General features: G+C 35.0%; 1 long non-coding RNA gene across 1 annotated transcript in view; it reads right to left on the reverse strand.

Annotated features, from left to right (window-relative positions):
• The window catches only part of LOC143215227 (uncharacterized), an 87,495-nt gene that overhangs the window by 40,484 nt on the left and 30,213 nt on the right, over nt 1–16,798 (reverse strand). Inside the window, exons 2-3 of the long non-coding RNA XR_013010327.1 lie at nt 11,032–11,067; nt 7,963–8,144 (exon numbers count right to left, since the gene is read on the reverse strand). This is a non-coding gene — a long non-coding RNA (uncharacterized LOC143215227). The remainder of the gene's footprint in view (nt 1–7,962; nt 8,145–11,031; nt 11,068–16,798) is intronic.

Here is a 16,798-nt window from a genome sequence, read left to right on the forward strand (position 1 = left end):
ACAGAACTAATTAGCTAATAAAGCAAAGGCTATTTAATATAACAGATTATTTTATAAATCCCATTAAACACAAATGTATATTATTGTACACAATGGTCACAATGAAAACAAAATATCTGAAACGGAGTAGATTAATTTATTAATGGAAACTCCAAATAAAGAGCGAACAAAGAGATTACCCCGTAATTGTTTATTACGAATATCACATTCATATAATATCGCACACATTCGTATCATATATATCAATAACCTTTCCGAAATATTATTCGACAGAATCAATTCCATTAATTCCTCAAGCACCGGATTTGAACCTTCTCGTCGTCGATTGTAAAGTATAATATAATTCACGGTGCCGAGGATCAAAATCTTCCGCCGCCGCCGCCGATCCTCGAGCGTTTGTTAGTCTTCGATATGGAGGTCTCGATGTCCCACGAAATTTTCTCCGCTCAGTTTTATCGCGTCATTTTCGTTCCGCTCCAAGAAAGTACGTAACAGCGTGTCGTAACTATCTTCCTCATTTCCAATTTCCTCCCTTCTTCATCATTTCCCCTTCTCGCCGCGTGTTCATTCTCCGGCGCGGGCGAGGGTGACGCCAGAAATTTATGGAAAGCGTGAATTTCACGGGCAAAGAAAAGATAGAAAATTCAAGCTCCGCCGGAAACGGAAAAAAAAAATAAACGAATGCTTCTCTTGGTCCATAAAGCAAAACTGTTGATGAGATTTCGATGGTTTCGATCGGACACTGGAATCTCGGCACCACCCTCCGACAGGTTTCGCCATATAATTTCCACCCCGGGAATTTTCGTTCGCAAAAATTCCGTACTGTGTGCAGAAATTGTGCGAACACTCTTAATCATTTAACTACGAAAGCTGTGTATGTACAGTGGATCCAGAAAATATATTCGAACACTACATTTTTGGAAAAATCATCGATATTTAAACCGTGATCATTTCGTTGAGAAAAATAGTGCAATAATACAGGGTGTCTCAGCTGAAGGAGGCCACCTAAATATCTCCTTTATTTTTAATGGCACAAAACGAATATTTATGACATAATTTAAATTGTATGGAAGGAGGAATATCATAGAAGAAGATTTTATCGGGAAAACTTTTTTTTTTAAGTGTATGATAATATTTTCATATTTCACTACAAAATATATACAATACAATTAATTTAAATAAAATATTTCTAGCATGATCTTTTATTCGTTGGATATCATTCATGATATTATTATTATTTATGTCATATTTATGGATTAAGCGGAAATGTGTTTCTTCTTTTAACAATTTTAATTAATTGAAATTCGACATTCTAGAATTCTCATTATGTCCTCATAATTTTGAACTACTAGGCTGCAGATGTTTGTGCAAAATAAAAATCGTATAGAGTAATTGTAAGACATAACTTATTTCTCTTTTTAGCGATTTTACTAAGTTGTAAGAAATGTATTGATGCTGTTATAAATTCTTCTAATTTTTTATTGTTTGAAATTACACCCACCCATTTTTGATATAAATCCGCAGTCTAGTTATCACGCGCTTTAAAGAACATTGGCATCTATTCGCGTGTAAAATAGTTGACTGCGTGTAAACACAACGAGAATTGATCAAAATTTGTCAACCTGAGAGATGAACCTTTTAAATTTGTCATTATTGTGCCATACCACTGCAATGCTGTATCATCGGTGAGTGTAACAGTTCGTAATCAACCGTGTAATGTGTGGTACTAACTATGTAGCAAACAAGTGACACAGTGATTTGCATGAGCTCATGATATGTCAATCAGTTTAATAATAGTTTCGATAACAACGGTTGCATGTCAAATTTGCAAAAGCCGGGAACCATTGAATTTCCAGTAATGATTCGCTTGTAATGTGCTTGGATAACCGATCCATTCAGTAAAATTAACAACCGGCCGCGCGCGGTTTCAAATGCATTTATGCACCGCACACATACTTCCGCAGCTATTGCAGAAAACATTAGGCATTTAAACGGACGTCGCGAACAGCTGATTTTTAACGATGAATATGCAACTGGACATCTGCATTATGGGAATCACTACGATCTCGAAATTGTATTGTACACAACTTTTCCGAGGTTATCATAATAATAAATCATTACTAGTTGAATTATTGAGAAGAATGCATTTGTGAACAATTTTATATGATCATTTCGTATAATGAAGAAAACCATTAATTTTTACTATTTCACATAATCCATTAACTGTCTGCTTCGTCAACTATGCCATTTCTATTATTTTATGGCTACATTTATGCTGCTTGATTCTTCGTACAAAGCTCAGCTAACTATGACGAGCTTGCAGATTTTTATGAAACATAAAAATTCTCTAAGTTAATTGTTAACAAGCCAAAAATAGTGTAATAGCGCTTTTAAATTCCTTTAATGTTTGCACAATTTTGTATTTCACCAGTTAGGTTAGCTGTATACTAATATGTAATAATATAATATATGTATAACTCTGTATAATAATAACAGAAATGTATTATACAATTTGTCGGACGAAATATCCTATACATTAATAATAATGTTTGTGAATACAAATTGGTCCAAGCTTGTAAACTGATCAAATTGGTTAATTGTTAACACGTTAACAGCAAACCACACCAAAAGCATCATTATAACCGTGCATATTCTGTAAGATATTCGAATAGGTTATGCATATTTCAACACTTTGAACTACACTGAATTATATTATCTACATATGCCGTTATTATATCGCATGCCACTAATCCGATTTGACATAACTCCTACGGTTATGACTGCGATAAGTACGTTTTTATGACTAATATCCTGCATCATAAAGAAGGTTTACGACGTGTTCACATTCTTATCTACACGATGAAATGATCAAATTCAGGAGGGCTTCTGTTGAACCTGCGTGAACGGAAACGTTAAAATATTATACTCCTACGATTATGTTTCAACCCTTTAATAATGGTGTTTGCTTGGACATATTACAATTTTTATAGATTAAATCTTTTGGAAAAGCTATTTATATGATATATAATATAATGCTACTATATTAACGTTAAATAATTGCAACGATATTTTATATACAGGGTGTCCCAAAATTCCTGAACTTCCCGGAAATGGGAGGTTCCCGAGACCATTCGAAGCGATATTTTCCTTTGCAAAAATGTTATCCGCGGCTTTGTTTAGGAGTTATTAACGAAAATCCACGGACCAATCAGAGCGCGACCTAAACGCGAGTTGGCACAGTCGGCCAATCGACAGTTGCGGATAACATTTTTGCAAAGGAAAATATCGCTTGAAATGGTCTCCGGAACCTCCCATTACCGGGAAGTTCAGGAATTTTGGGACACCCTGTATAATATTTAATCTCTTGCACTTTAGCAGAAAGTTGAGAGAAATAGTGAAAATGCTATATGAAATAGTGAATTTTTAAATACTCGTATAGTTATTTTGAAAAATGTGAGAAATTTCTTAGACACTATTTTGAATTTACCAAGACTAGGAATTTATTACATAAGACAACCATGATAAATTCCCATGAACCAAACTCCCAAATAGTGAATATTTACTTGAATGTGCACATAGATCTTCTAAACACAGAAGTCAATACGTACACTGATCTATCGCTACAGGTCCCGCATCCTGAAATAGAATTTTAGCGTGAGAGACTTCTTTTACGAAGACGTATAAATTTTGTGACGACAAATGACCCCGTTGGGACTGGAGGGGTTAAACTAACTTAGATGGGTGAAACAGCGAGGAAATGAAAGTATACAAAAGTTAATGCGCAACCTCGGAAACTATTCTCAGCATCGACACTGTGAAACTCTAAACTTTTCCCACACAATATTATTTTGTAAATAATAAAAATACTATTGAATTTTATATTAACAATGGAATATATAAACGTTTGTCCATCGATGGTTCTCAAAGATTTCTTGAAACTAGTGAAATATAATGATACATGGAATGTAATACTATATTCGATGTTATTTCTCTTATCTGCTTAAATCGTTACATATTATGTGAATTTAATTTTTCTGAAATGTATCAAAGTGTAAATCTTTTATGAATATAATTCCTATACATTTACATCTCATAAGTATTTTAATTGCAATTTTGTTTATATTTATGGATTAATTAAAATAAATTTATGTAACCAATTAAATTGCAATTAAATATGAAAATTAGATATTAAAAATATGCGATGCACCAGACCAAAAATTTTAAATCAAAATTAATTAGCAAATATAATATATTCTTACAAACGATAATAAATACATGCTTTCATTATATGTAATGATTAATTTCTGGTTCGGCTAGCAACTAATTAAGAGTATAACGAATACACGTAATTCCTCAGAGCCTAATTACGAAATAAATAGTACGGCAAGGGGTTAAACGTGATTTTTATTCCTAAGCGTAGTGGGTATGAATATTTAACAACCACCGTAACATAACATGAGATTACCATATGAGGTGCATAATTTGTAATCCGTAAACATGTACTCGCATACTTAGTATTCTAACGTGTTGTCTTTTATTCGTAGAGTATATATTCTGAACGGGAATACTGATATATTTTTCAACGTCGAAAAAGGAATTTTAATTTAAAAACTTGGAAAAACAGATGACCGAATTAAGAAGCACTTGTTTTAACCGTATGTGTTTGGACAACTCTGTTGTTACGGCTGAAGATGCTTTAAATTATAATTAGGCTGCGGATGTTTATGCAATTTTCAATTTTTGTAGAGAAATTTTAAGAAAGTGGCATGAAATAAACTCCTATTTTTTAATGGGAACAGTCTCTCTAGATCCAAAACAAATGAAAATCTAACTAAATTCTATCGAATTTTATATTGCAGCATTTTCGAACGTTTTGATAAGCGATAAATGCATAAATATCCGCAGTCTAATTATAATTTTCCCATACGTGCTTCTCGTGAAGTAAACATTAATGTTGTACACAAGCTTTGGCCGTTCAGAGGATGATTCCACATGTAAAAATAACTCGAAAAAAAGAAATCACATTTTTTCGTTTGACGCTTCGTTTTCGAGAAAATCGAGTTTAAAGTTCAGCCGGATTCGCTTCGGTAGATGCAGGAAGTAGAATTGGTTAGTCATGATCAGACGCGTCAAACGATTCTTATCTAATGGCACGCGTATTCGCTGCATTTCCAAACTCAATTTTGTCTAAAACGAGGCGTCAAACGAAAAAATGTTATTCCTTCTTTTCGACTTATTTTTACATGTAGAATCATCCCCGGTTGTACTACTCGTCCGACCATACCGTGTATACGGAAGAGACAAATTCTTTTTCATAACATTGATACAGTTACTCGAATTAATATTCGGACGCTCTAAAAAAGACAATAACTTTTTTAGTATTGTACAATACGATTTGAACTTTTTTATATATATATATATACCAAATATATCAAAATTCGTAGAAGATAGATATTAATTTTGAGTCCGATAATGTAAAGTTTACCCCAAAGTTTTATATGTATAATAAACCTATAGACTGTAACAGAATTTCTTGATCGAAATGTGTTCTAACAGTTGCATTCTGAAATCGGACATTTCATATGCAACAACCTAATACTTGCAAATGCTAAGCACTCGACGGTCATTCACCGTCAATTTTCTCGAAAACCAAGACCCGTATGAAAAATGTTACTTTACATTTTCGACTTACTTTTTTATGTAAAATCATCTGCTGTTGAACCATCAGTTACCGATCACCCAGTATATCGCACCGGAAAATGTAGAATACGATTTCACCGCTAATTGAGTAACAAGACTCGAGCTCGCGGAGGCTCGCAATCGGATTTAATGGACATTCAGTTCTCGCACATGCAGCGAAGGTCAGCCGGCTGCTCGAACAACAGAAAATCACGAACAGTAAGCATTCTTCATCACTTTCTCTTTCCGGCATCTCTTTCTACGGTTTTTTCCCCTCTCGTTCCTGGCCTTCCTGCCTGGGTGGGAAAATCGTCTTGAAACCCCGGCAACGTAGCAGCCCATTTTCCGACGCCATTGTTTAACGACTACACGCGTTCGCTAGCGTACAACGGTTCGCTCGTCACTCGTCCCTCACCGCTCGTCCCTCTTGCCATTCATTCACTTTTTCTCTGTCTCTGTATCCCGTTTGCGTTACTATACACTCTCCGCCTTTCCCTCGTTCTCGTTCCTCTTTATTCCCCGGCAACCCGTCCTTTTTCACCCCATCTCTGTCGACTGTCTTTCTTCGCAACTGTATTTCCGACACTGTTCCATCCGGCCCCCCCCCTCCCCGTCTCTCTTTTCGTTTGTACACCATCCCCCCCCCCCACCGCTTTTCTCTCTTTTCCCTCTGGGCCATCACGTTCCCGTCGCATCGGAAGAGACGTTGCAACATTTGTCGCGTGCCGTTTTATTGGCGCCCCTTTCCACAAAGCATCACCACTCCCTTGTTCTCTTAATTCTCCGATTTTCGGACCGAGCTTGCTGGCGAGCTTTCGACGTTTGTCTCTCCTTTCAACGGCCAAGCCACGCTGATGGAGTCCCGAAATCTATTTAACCGGTAAACGCCCAAGACCGAAATTTTTCCGACCAGAAAACTCGAGGGGTTGCACACACGGACATAAAACTACGGCGAATTGCAATTCGCTTTAGAGTGGAGAAAAGTCTTTTTTTTCTATATAACTGACATATGTAGATCTGCAAAACATATATTTTAAATTTGCATTAAGGGCTCAAACAAAAAAGTTTTAAAAAATGCCTTTTTTATTTTTGCATTTAACCTTGAAAATTATAATTTTTGGAAAATCTTTTTTGCTCATCATTTCGTAAACCAATACTTTTAATTGATTATAAAAAATCAGGTTGTTTGGTACAATGATGAAAAAGTTATTCTGTTTTAAAGGGCGTTCGATTATACTTTCGTTACCCACTGTATATTCGAAAATATGAACGTTTAACTACAAATTGTGAAATTTTCATGGGAAAAGCATCTGCAGTAACCATTTTAATTAACCATAACTTCCACAATTTTTATCTGGAACTTACTTGTTACTTGCTAATAAGCATTCAATAGCTTATTCAATATTATAGTATTTTCTGCACAGCCGCTGAAGTGAAGGAATCAGTTTCAGTCAAATATTGCGTGTGTAGAAAATGTTCCCGAGAGCAGTGGCAAATCACGACGGAAAGGAATTTTGTAAACACGTGGCGTTTTGCGAAGAAGACAAGGAAAAAACAGATACGTTGCCTTCGTGTTGGCGTTCCCGAAACGGCATTACGGACCGCCGCCATCATCAACGAAGCACAATAGCATCCCTATGGGAGATTCTGCGAGGACTCGCGCACAATACAATACGCGGGAGACACGCAATCTCTGTGCAGCATGTGTGAAACTTGACGGGGAAAAATTAATAACTAACAGTATCTCGTAGCAACCACTTACTGGATTAATCGGGTGGAATTGAATTCTTAATCGTTGTCTTGAATTATCCCGTTCGTATGTTTTACTCTTTGTCGTGTTTTTTACTTATCTACTTCTATGTGTAGAATACTTCGGTACCATACGGATCAATACAGATATTTCTTATAATTAGATATTTGTGCAAAATAAAAATTGTCTGTAAAATTGCTCAAGTAATGCAACAGCATTTCTAAATAAATTAAACGTTACTAGTGTTGTGCATTGGATCTACTCATTTTTGTCATAAATGTATAATATCCTATGTCTATTCATAATTATTAAGGGATAATCACGTGCAGTAGGCTTTAATTGTTTTGTAAAAGAAAAATAGATGAAAATATATGAAAATTTTTAAATAAACTCTTAAGTAAATTTTCTAAAACACAAAGATTTTGCTACAGTTTTCACTTGTTTAAGACCTTTTACAATGTGATTAAAAATTGAAATTTGTCTTCGGATGTAAAAATATTCCAGAATGTAATGAGAGATTATTTTATACTTACGTTTCGAATATTTGAAGTGTATAGTATATCAGAACCGAGTGCAAGGTAGTGGAGGAAAAATTGTTGAACAGAGTGTAGGACTGCAAGAAGGTGTGTGTGTGCAACGCCTAACTGCAGATTATCCCTTTCCGATGAATCCATACGTTCGTATGTGGCCCCATACGTATCCATTTGCAGCACACCTACGAATTAGAACATAAATTCATACACACGTAACCACACGGAACGTAAATATCTAGACGTACATATACACATTAACGCGCGTTTATGTTCGTATATGGTGCTACGTATGTATGCGAGGCCATTGATTAGAACCGCAAGATTGTGTTTGCACTTGCAGATTTGAGAAAATTGTTTAATAATAATCTTCATCCTGTAAATTTTTAAGCATTAGCAGCTAAAAGTAGAACACCATAAGAAATTTAACGAACTTGACAAATTCAATTTTTTACTGAATTTTTATTTTAATTTTCGTCTATGTGATAATTGTTTTTCAAGGAAACGAAATATTATCAAAACGCTTTACACCATCATTATTCTTTTGTAAATAATATTTAAGCATGAAATGTAGGTACATAATAAATATAAATTTTCTTTTCCTCTTTGTGAAATGATTAGGCACGAGGATGTTCTAAACTACCCGTATATAAAATCGTGCGCAGATGGTTAAGAAATTATATACACTACTGTGCAAAAGAAAGAAGCACCCGCGGCCATATCTAACAGAAAAGCGTAAAAAATCAAATAAGAGCATAGTAAGCTTTGAAAAAGGATTCCGCTGTTTAATTGAATAGTTCTGAGAATGTGTTATTGCGGTTTACCTAATACTTCAAATGCAATAAATCAATCATTATACAATACAATTTCTACATGAAGATATTGTTTGTCATTATATCTGATAATTATACTGGGAGCTTCATTCTTTTGCACAGTAGTGTATACCACATATCTGATTAAAAGAATATTTGAGCCATCAAGTGTAGCACAATGTTTGTGGAGGCAGTGAACGTGTTGGAGGCTAGAAGCAGCAGCGAACTATGGCAAGAACCCGGCAGATCTTTGGAGCGACCGACCACGGCCACGAATTGGATAATGCATAACTTACAGAATACCGCGTACGTTCGTACATAAATGTTCGTAGACAGCGTTGTACGCACAGCGCGGAGGGCAGTGATGGAGAAACGGGGTTGCATATTGGTGCGCGTTGAGATTCATGTGAGGGTGTAGGTGAATCGAGGTGATCTGCATAGGTACGCTATCAGGCGCGTAGTGTGGTCGCCTTGTTTGCAATTGGCTCGTTGACTTAAGCCGATGATGCACGGCTTCTGACTCTGCGTTGAATATAAATCCCCACAACCTCGCGGCCTACGCTACCCGTTCTACTGGCGAACGTTACTTGCGTCGAATAAATCTGATCGCAACCGGATAACGTCCGCGAACCAACTTCCTACTGGCCCGACGGATTAATGCAGTTCAGATCACGCGATTCGAAAAACGGAGAACTATAATTTCGATGCCTCCCACAAATACCGTCCCGAATAAATTGATATAGAATCGCGGGTAGACCACAATGCACCGGCCGCACTTCTTGCCGTCGCGCATCACCTCTTTCGAGTATTGTTTAACCGTTTCGAGTATTGTTTAACCGTTTCGAGTATTGTTTAACCGTTTCGAGCATTGTTTAACCGTTTCGAGTATTTTTTAACCGTCTCGAGCATTGTTTAACCGTCTCGAGCATTGTTTAACCGTTTCGAGCATTTTTTAACCGTTTCGAGCATTGTTTAACCGTTTCGAGCATTGTTTAACCGTTTCGAGCATTGTTTAACCGTTTCGAGCATTGTTTAACCGTTTCGAGCATTGTTTAACCGTTTCGAGCATTGTTTAACCGTTTCGAGCATTGTTTAACCGTTTCGAGTGCCACAGGTCTTAGGTAAATAGATTCCCCTCGATTGCCCTAGTCTGGCAACAGTGAGCCTGGGCACAGTGCTGCTATTCGGCCCAACTTTTTTCGCGCGATGGCGGCGATTCAGCCTCGGTAACGTAAGCTTGAACGCCCCGCAGAATTTTAAGAAATTGATATATGATTTGATTATGAAAAACGAATGTATGACAAGTGTACTTCTGTATATTAACAGATTGTTTCGGTACATTCCTGCCAATATAACTGCCTCAGGGCTCTGCTACCTCATCATCCTATTATAGGTACGTTACTGTTTTCTCGCGCATGCGCGAAAGCAGCCGAATAGCAGCACTGCCTGGGCAGCGTAGGGGCCCCTCGAACGCCTGCTTCCCCCACCAAACGTGTTTAAACAATCGTAATGTATTAATATTGGATATCACCGTATTCGGGAAAGTCTACAGAATCTTTTGCTGTAAAGAACAATTCAATATCTTTTATAATAACATCGCAATATTTGTTTAAAGTTGAAAAATATGTCTTTTTTTTAACTCCATTTTCTCAAAAACTGGACGTATAGGAAAAAAATTAAAACCAGATTCGGAATCAGCGCGGAAAACTCTACCAGAATCGCATAGTGGGAACCGAAATACTTTTTGGCTGTTGGACAGTGTTATTAGACTGCGGATTTTATGCATTTATGACAAAAATGGGTACAATTTAAAGCAGTGAACGAATTAGGAAGATTTAAGGACATCTGTGTATTAATTTCAACTTATTAAGACGATTAAAAGAAGAAAGAAATTTCTATTTGGCTCCTGTGTCTTGCAATCAATGCAAATGTTTTTTACTGTCCATGAGGATCCGCAGTCTATTAATTATAATGTAACATGCGCGTGAGTGGCTTGTTTGCATTTTAGTGAAACATCGAGGTGGAATACTAAACCTTTAAATATTCACATTCTCTGCTTTTTTTTTTAAAAAAAGAACTTTGGGTTTCTGAGACCAAAGTGTGAAGTACATTTCTCAAAAAATAAGTGTGATGTTCCAAGGTTAAAAAATGTAATATAATACAAATATTATGGAGAACCATTATTTAAAAATGGCATATATGTTGTTTCAACATATTGTATATGTGGAATTAAATTACGAAGATTTATAATTTTACTTACATTTCTAAGCCTCCTTCGCTTGATACACTACGAGACCTGTAACAGATAAAACAATAGTTGTTAGTATTAATTAATATCAATTTTACATTAACCAAAACGTAGGATAGAACTTCTATATAATGAACTGATCGTCATTTTGGTTTTAATGTAAGAAAACTTGTTCGTTTTAATCTACAACTGTGAGCAGCTCTACAATTTCATTCTAAAATTTTCTTATTCAGTGGTACAGCTCTACGCCTGCACCTCGTGCAGCTCAAAGGTACCAAAATTCTCGGTATCACGCAAATTTTTAGTCATAAAGTGCAAGATCAGGCAAGTATGCTAGCTGAATGAGAAACATCCTGATTCAGTTAAATTTTTGTCGAGTCGGCAAAGAAATTTACGATGTCACTTTGTCTTGGTGGAATATTGCCCCTTCCGTATTCACTAGTTTCGATGGCTTTTCTTCAATATATCGCGCCAGTTCGTGTAACTAAAAATAATACTTCGGGGAATAAATTGTTTCATTAAGTGGTGGAAGTTCGTAACATAGCATTCGCTTCGAATTCTGTCACTCGCATAGCATAATTGCTATTTCGATCGACCAAACATCTAAAGTTTTAAACATTACAATTTTTACAACAAATTGTGCAGAACAGAGATTAACATTTTATGGTGAAGATGATAAAATGTTACGCTTTGTATAAAATGAATTTAAATTAAAATTGCACGACATTAAAGGATCAATAATATTCCTTTGTTAAATTGTTCAAATATTTTATAAAAAGTACATAATATTGCACGTAACAAAATACGTAACTGGGTAGCCTGTTATCAAAATAAATAATGGCAATACACATTGACGAATAAAACGCGATCACCTACCGCAGAAATATGACACTTTTATTACATTTTTCATAAATTGATACATTATTGTGGTGATGACAATCGATAGAATTTTGACTAGTAAAAAGTTTCTACACGCACTAATTTAGTGGCGTATTCATTTAAAACTGTATTTCGTTTCGAAATATAAAATAACAAAACAGGAGGCTAATAAATGACTTTCCCACGAAGAATTATTTTCATTTGTACTTTAGTCCACGCTCTCAAACACAACAAACGCAGTGTAGGAGTTCAGAACTGTCGAGCACAGAAGTGCCAATCACATGCGCTATACCCTCCGACATTTTTAAATTGTACATAAAGTTGTTTTTACTAAAATTGTTTAATAGTTCAAATAAAATTGTTTCCCTCAGAAAATCTGAGTTTTGAAAGTTAATCCACATACACAAAAATTCAGGTTTGCTTTTATTTTCTACATAATAATATTGTTTTGCATTGCTATTCTCAAACTCTTTGAATCTGTCTATTCTTATAATTTTCACCTATTCATTTTGATTGTAAACGCATAAAATCCAATTATAACTTTTGCAATCCATCTAAAATATCGATAATAGGTTTGCAAATTCAAGAATATTAACACTATAAACATTGTGCATTTATGTGTGCATGCACATATTATAATAGATTTGTTTATTTTCAAAGAAGCACACTCGCAATTTCAATACAAGAAAATAAATTAACTAATGGGATTCATAGAATTTGAATCATCGATATTCTAAACAATAGCGTACAGCACACCTCCGACGTTCTCGAACATGAAATTGCGAATGATAGTTGGAAATTAACAAGGAACGGCAGGTAAACAAAAGTGCAAGTGTTTAATCCGTGAAAATGTTTCGGTTAACACGCAGTCGTGTAAACGGAAGTAGGAAGCCATTATTATAGTTTGATACAATAACTCGCAATATATTGGTGTATAACTATATAGCGCAATTAAGCCAGCGATACCGCCGACAAGTCATGCAACTGGTGCAATCCCAGATTATTGCTTGCAATGCGGGCTTTGCATGCAACGTCCGGTATGTGTAGTTTTGAGTGTTTGGATATAGCAAGAACTCCACTGCTTGAGGTGCACTGATGTTCCACACCATGATTCTGTTCGTGTAAAATCTATACTAGCTGGGAATGGTGCGAATTGCTAATGGAAAAGTGTATCAGAGTACGCAGCTCTTTATTTCTTTATTGAAGTAAATAATAACAGACTTTTTCTAACATGATATGCTTCTACGATATGCCTAATAAATTTAAGTACGGATTAACAAATTCTAATAAATCGACATCGTTACAATTATATTTGTAATGGCACATTTTTTAATTATACCAATTTTTCTGGTAATTAGAAAACTATTTGCAAATTATTACGTTATACGTCAAGCGTTTGCTGTTATAATTTGGTGTTAATTTTTACAGAAAAATTTCAATTTCAATTTCGATAGATAGGATATGGTAATTAAAAATTAATTGTATAATTGTGTTTAAAAATAAGACATATAGTGGAAAGAAAACATGTCTGACTATTGCTTGACTCGACCCCTTAAGAAGTTTAGTTTGTGTTCTCATAATCTTTAAGTAGATGTGTTATATATTTGTAACAGCGATATAAATATTTGAATGAATTAAATAAAATGTTTAAGAAATGTTTGCTGTCTTGTAATTATTAATGATTGACATCTTGTACAATATTGATTGCATCATTGACTACACAGTGCCAACACGATGGTAAGCATGGCGGTTGGCCGTCCAATGCTTGCTTTCCATTATTGTAATTTTGGGTATACCATCGTGTTCTCATTAGAAATAGAATTGCACGGTAAATTAAAGTGAAACTGGCGGGTGAAATTATTGATTTAGTCTGACGATTACAGCTTGTCTTAACCATTACAGAACTGTAGCTGCGATAGCACCGGCAGTTCTCGAACCAAGCGAACGCGATTTGCCCTTATTGTTTGCAGTTTCAGCTTTGTGCCACGTACTACACGCGCCAATCAGCAACAATTGCTCACGACAACGTTGCAGACGCTGAACGGTGACTTCAAATATGTAGTTTCCACCAATTAGGCGCACATTTCACTCTGCGAGCTGGAAATTCTGTAAACGTGTTTTTCTGAACATCAATTCGAAGAATGATTTTACAAAATCCATCACTGAGCCTAAAAATAGTAGAAATCAGTACCGAATAGACTAAGAATGTTCCAAATTGTAACTAAAAGATATAATGTCCTATAAATTAATTTTCATGATAATTTAATTATTCTTAAATCATATTAAATTCTGTAAATTAATTTTCATAATAATTTAATATGTTATTCTTAGATGATATTAAATTCTCTGTAAAACTAATTTTCATAATTTTGATATTATTCCCCTCAATAATATTAAATTCTATAAATTAATATTTTCATAATAATTTAGTGCTATTCTTAAATAATATTAATAAAATGTGAATGCAGTTAAATTTTTATTTTTCATGAATTATTAGATCCTAACCGGAAGTAAAAAATTAAAGGGTTGCAAATTAATTTGTACATTTAATACTTTCTCCGGAAAACAACGGGTTCGGATATTAGAATATTCGGATCCACGAAATACTACGGTGGAAAGGAGAATTGTAATCGAGAGAGGAGGAGTACAGAAAAATGGAATGAGCCGATAAAAAGGGTAAGAGGGAAACAGAAAGAGCGAGCGAGAAAGAGAGAGGAAGAATAGAAGGAAATTAAGTGGAAAAAGAGAAACGTTGAGTACTCGTCCAAAGAATGCTTCATTTACTTATTTCTTCTTTTGCGGCGGGAAACATCCACGATGCGGATTACACGTTACATAAGATTAATTCTTGCGGCGCACCGTTGAAAATTTAACAAGAGGCCCGACTACAAAAAGCAGCCAGGTATTCCAATCATTCATTGTGCTTTTTACGTTACTCTTTTCAGCTCTCGGAACATGGCTGCCGACGGGAAAATTAAATTGACCGGATCAGCCGAAAATTCTTCGCTCGTAGTTAATACACAGACGAACGAAATTGGATTATGAGTCGGGAAGAACTGTCATTCCCCTATCTCTAGAAGCGCGTGTTCAAACGGCTCATGTCCAAATCTATTAATTCCTGTATGAAAAGTAATTATGTTTCCGAGCTTATTGCGAAGTCCGCTCGTTTCCAATTAACCCCATGCACTATAATATCGAGTCAGACTCGTGATGAAGATTTCGAACGAAATCTACTAAACATGCATGTCATTAATATCCTACAAATTAAGGATGGCATCAAGTTCAATATGTACTCACAAATTCGAGTCAATTCGAGTCAATTTCAATAAACAAGTTCCATTTCATGGGTTTCGATTACTACTTAAAAGCAATAATGTTTCAATGATTATATTTGAAAAGTATTAATTTTATACAAACTGATATCGAACCTCGGAATGAGTACTTGCAAATTTCGAAAAGATACTTATCAGTACTTCGATGTTGAAAGGAATCAAAGCTTTCACAAGTAGTACTCGAATTTTGGAAATCAGAACTGCATGGTAAGTTTTAAGCACTTTCTTTATTAAATTCGTAACTATTTAAGAATAATATTTCCGATAGATTGTAAAATTATAGTTACACATGTTGAATTAAATTATGCATTAGAGGACAACATAATCGATTTTAAAGGTAAACAAAATAATGATTAGAAAAATCAGAGAATTTCCGGTACGATATTCATAAAAGTTTCGAATCTGTTCGACCAAGATTCGAATATGCTTGCAAGTATTATTTCCGTTCACCAAAGTACTTGTAAAAGGTTCGAAACTGTCTGACATAGGTTCGAGTATAATTAGGAGTACTATTTCTGTTTTTCGAAGTACTTATAGAGAGTTCGAATTCAATCCATCAAAATTGAAACCTCACGGAGGAGAAAACAGACTGTGACACACATGCAAAGTATAACACATAGAAAAATAATTCGGAATTTTTTGTTTAAATTTCACTGAAATAGAAAATTGGGGAGGAAGTTTATATTTGACTGAACCTCGTGTTAGTGAAGTATATTAGAACACTTAGCAGTATTTTTTTTTAATTTTGACAACTGGATTTTACGATCTTTGCAATACATCGTAAACGTTGATCATCGAGTTTGACAAGTTTCAGAAAGTCTATGAAACCTGAGCATGGCGGAGTAAGTGGCGGGAGATGGAATGGGCGGTTTTCTGCACCCTCGAATGGCGAGCGCTAGGTTATTTGAGACCTATACCTTTTATCTCAAAGTTGAAACTGCTTTCCTCTCCATACATACACATACTAAGAGAGAAAGAGAGATGCAGACATTTGACTTGCGAAGCCCAAGCTATTTTCCACATGCAGCGATCGGGAAAAACATGATCGAAAAATGTTTGGTAAACAGCTCTATCAGGAATTGGACTATCTTATTTAACGAAAAATATCCTCAAAAAATGTCCTCAGTTTTAGATGAACTATCTCTAATATTTATTATACTTTATTTAAAAACAAATTTAAGAACGTTATTACTAGAATTGCTGTTATTACTGAATGACTAGAATTGCAACAAGCTGGGATGAAATAAATATTGAATTTCTTGCTGAATATGTTTGATAGATTAAAAAGAATGTAGTAGTGTGTTTAAATTCTTCAAATATTTACCCATTCACTTACTACGCATTTTTATTATAAATGCATAAAATCCGCAGTTTAGTTATTACATTATTCACAAATTTTAATTAAACCTCTGTTCCCTGCAATTGGCTTGGGAAATTTTTATCTGACACACATAAAGATCTAAATAAATTACTTGTTTCACCCGAGAATAACATCAAGATTACAGGTCAATATAATAAATCTACGAAAGAAACTAAATTCAAATAACATTACTCAAAACCCGTAAGCA

This window comes from Lasioglossum baleicum, chromosome 13 (assembly GCF_051020765.1).
Source record: "Lasioglossum baleicum chromosome 13, iyLasBale1, whole genome shotgun sequence".
NCBI lineage: Eukaryota > Metazoa > Arthropoda > Insecta > Hymenoptera > Halictidae > Lasioglossum > Lasioglossum baleicum.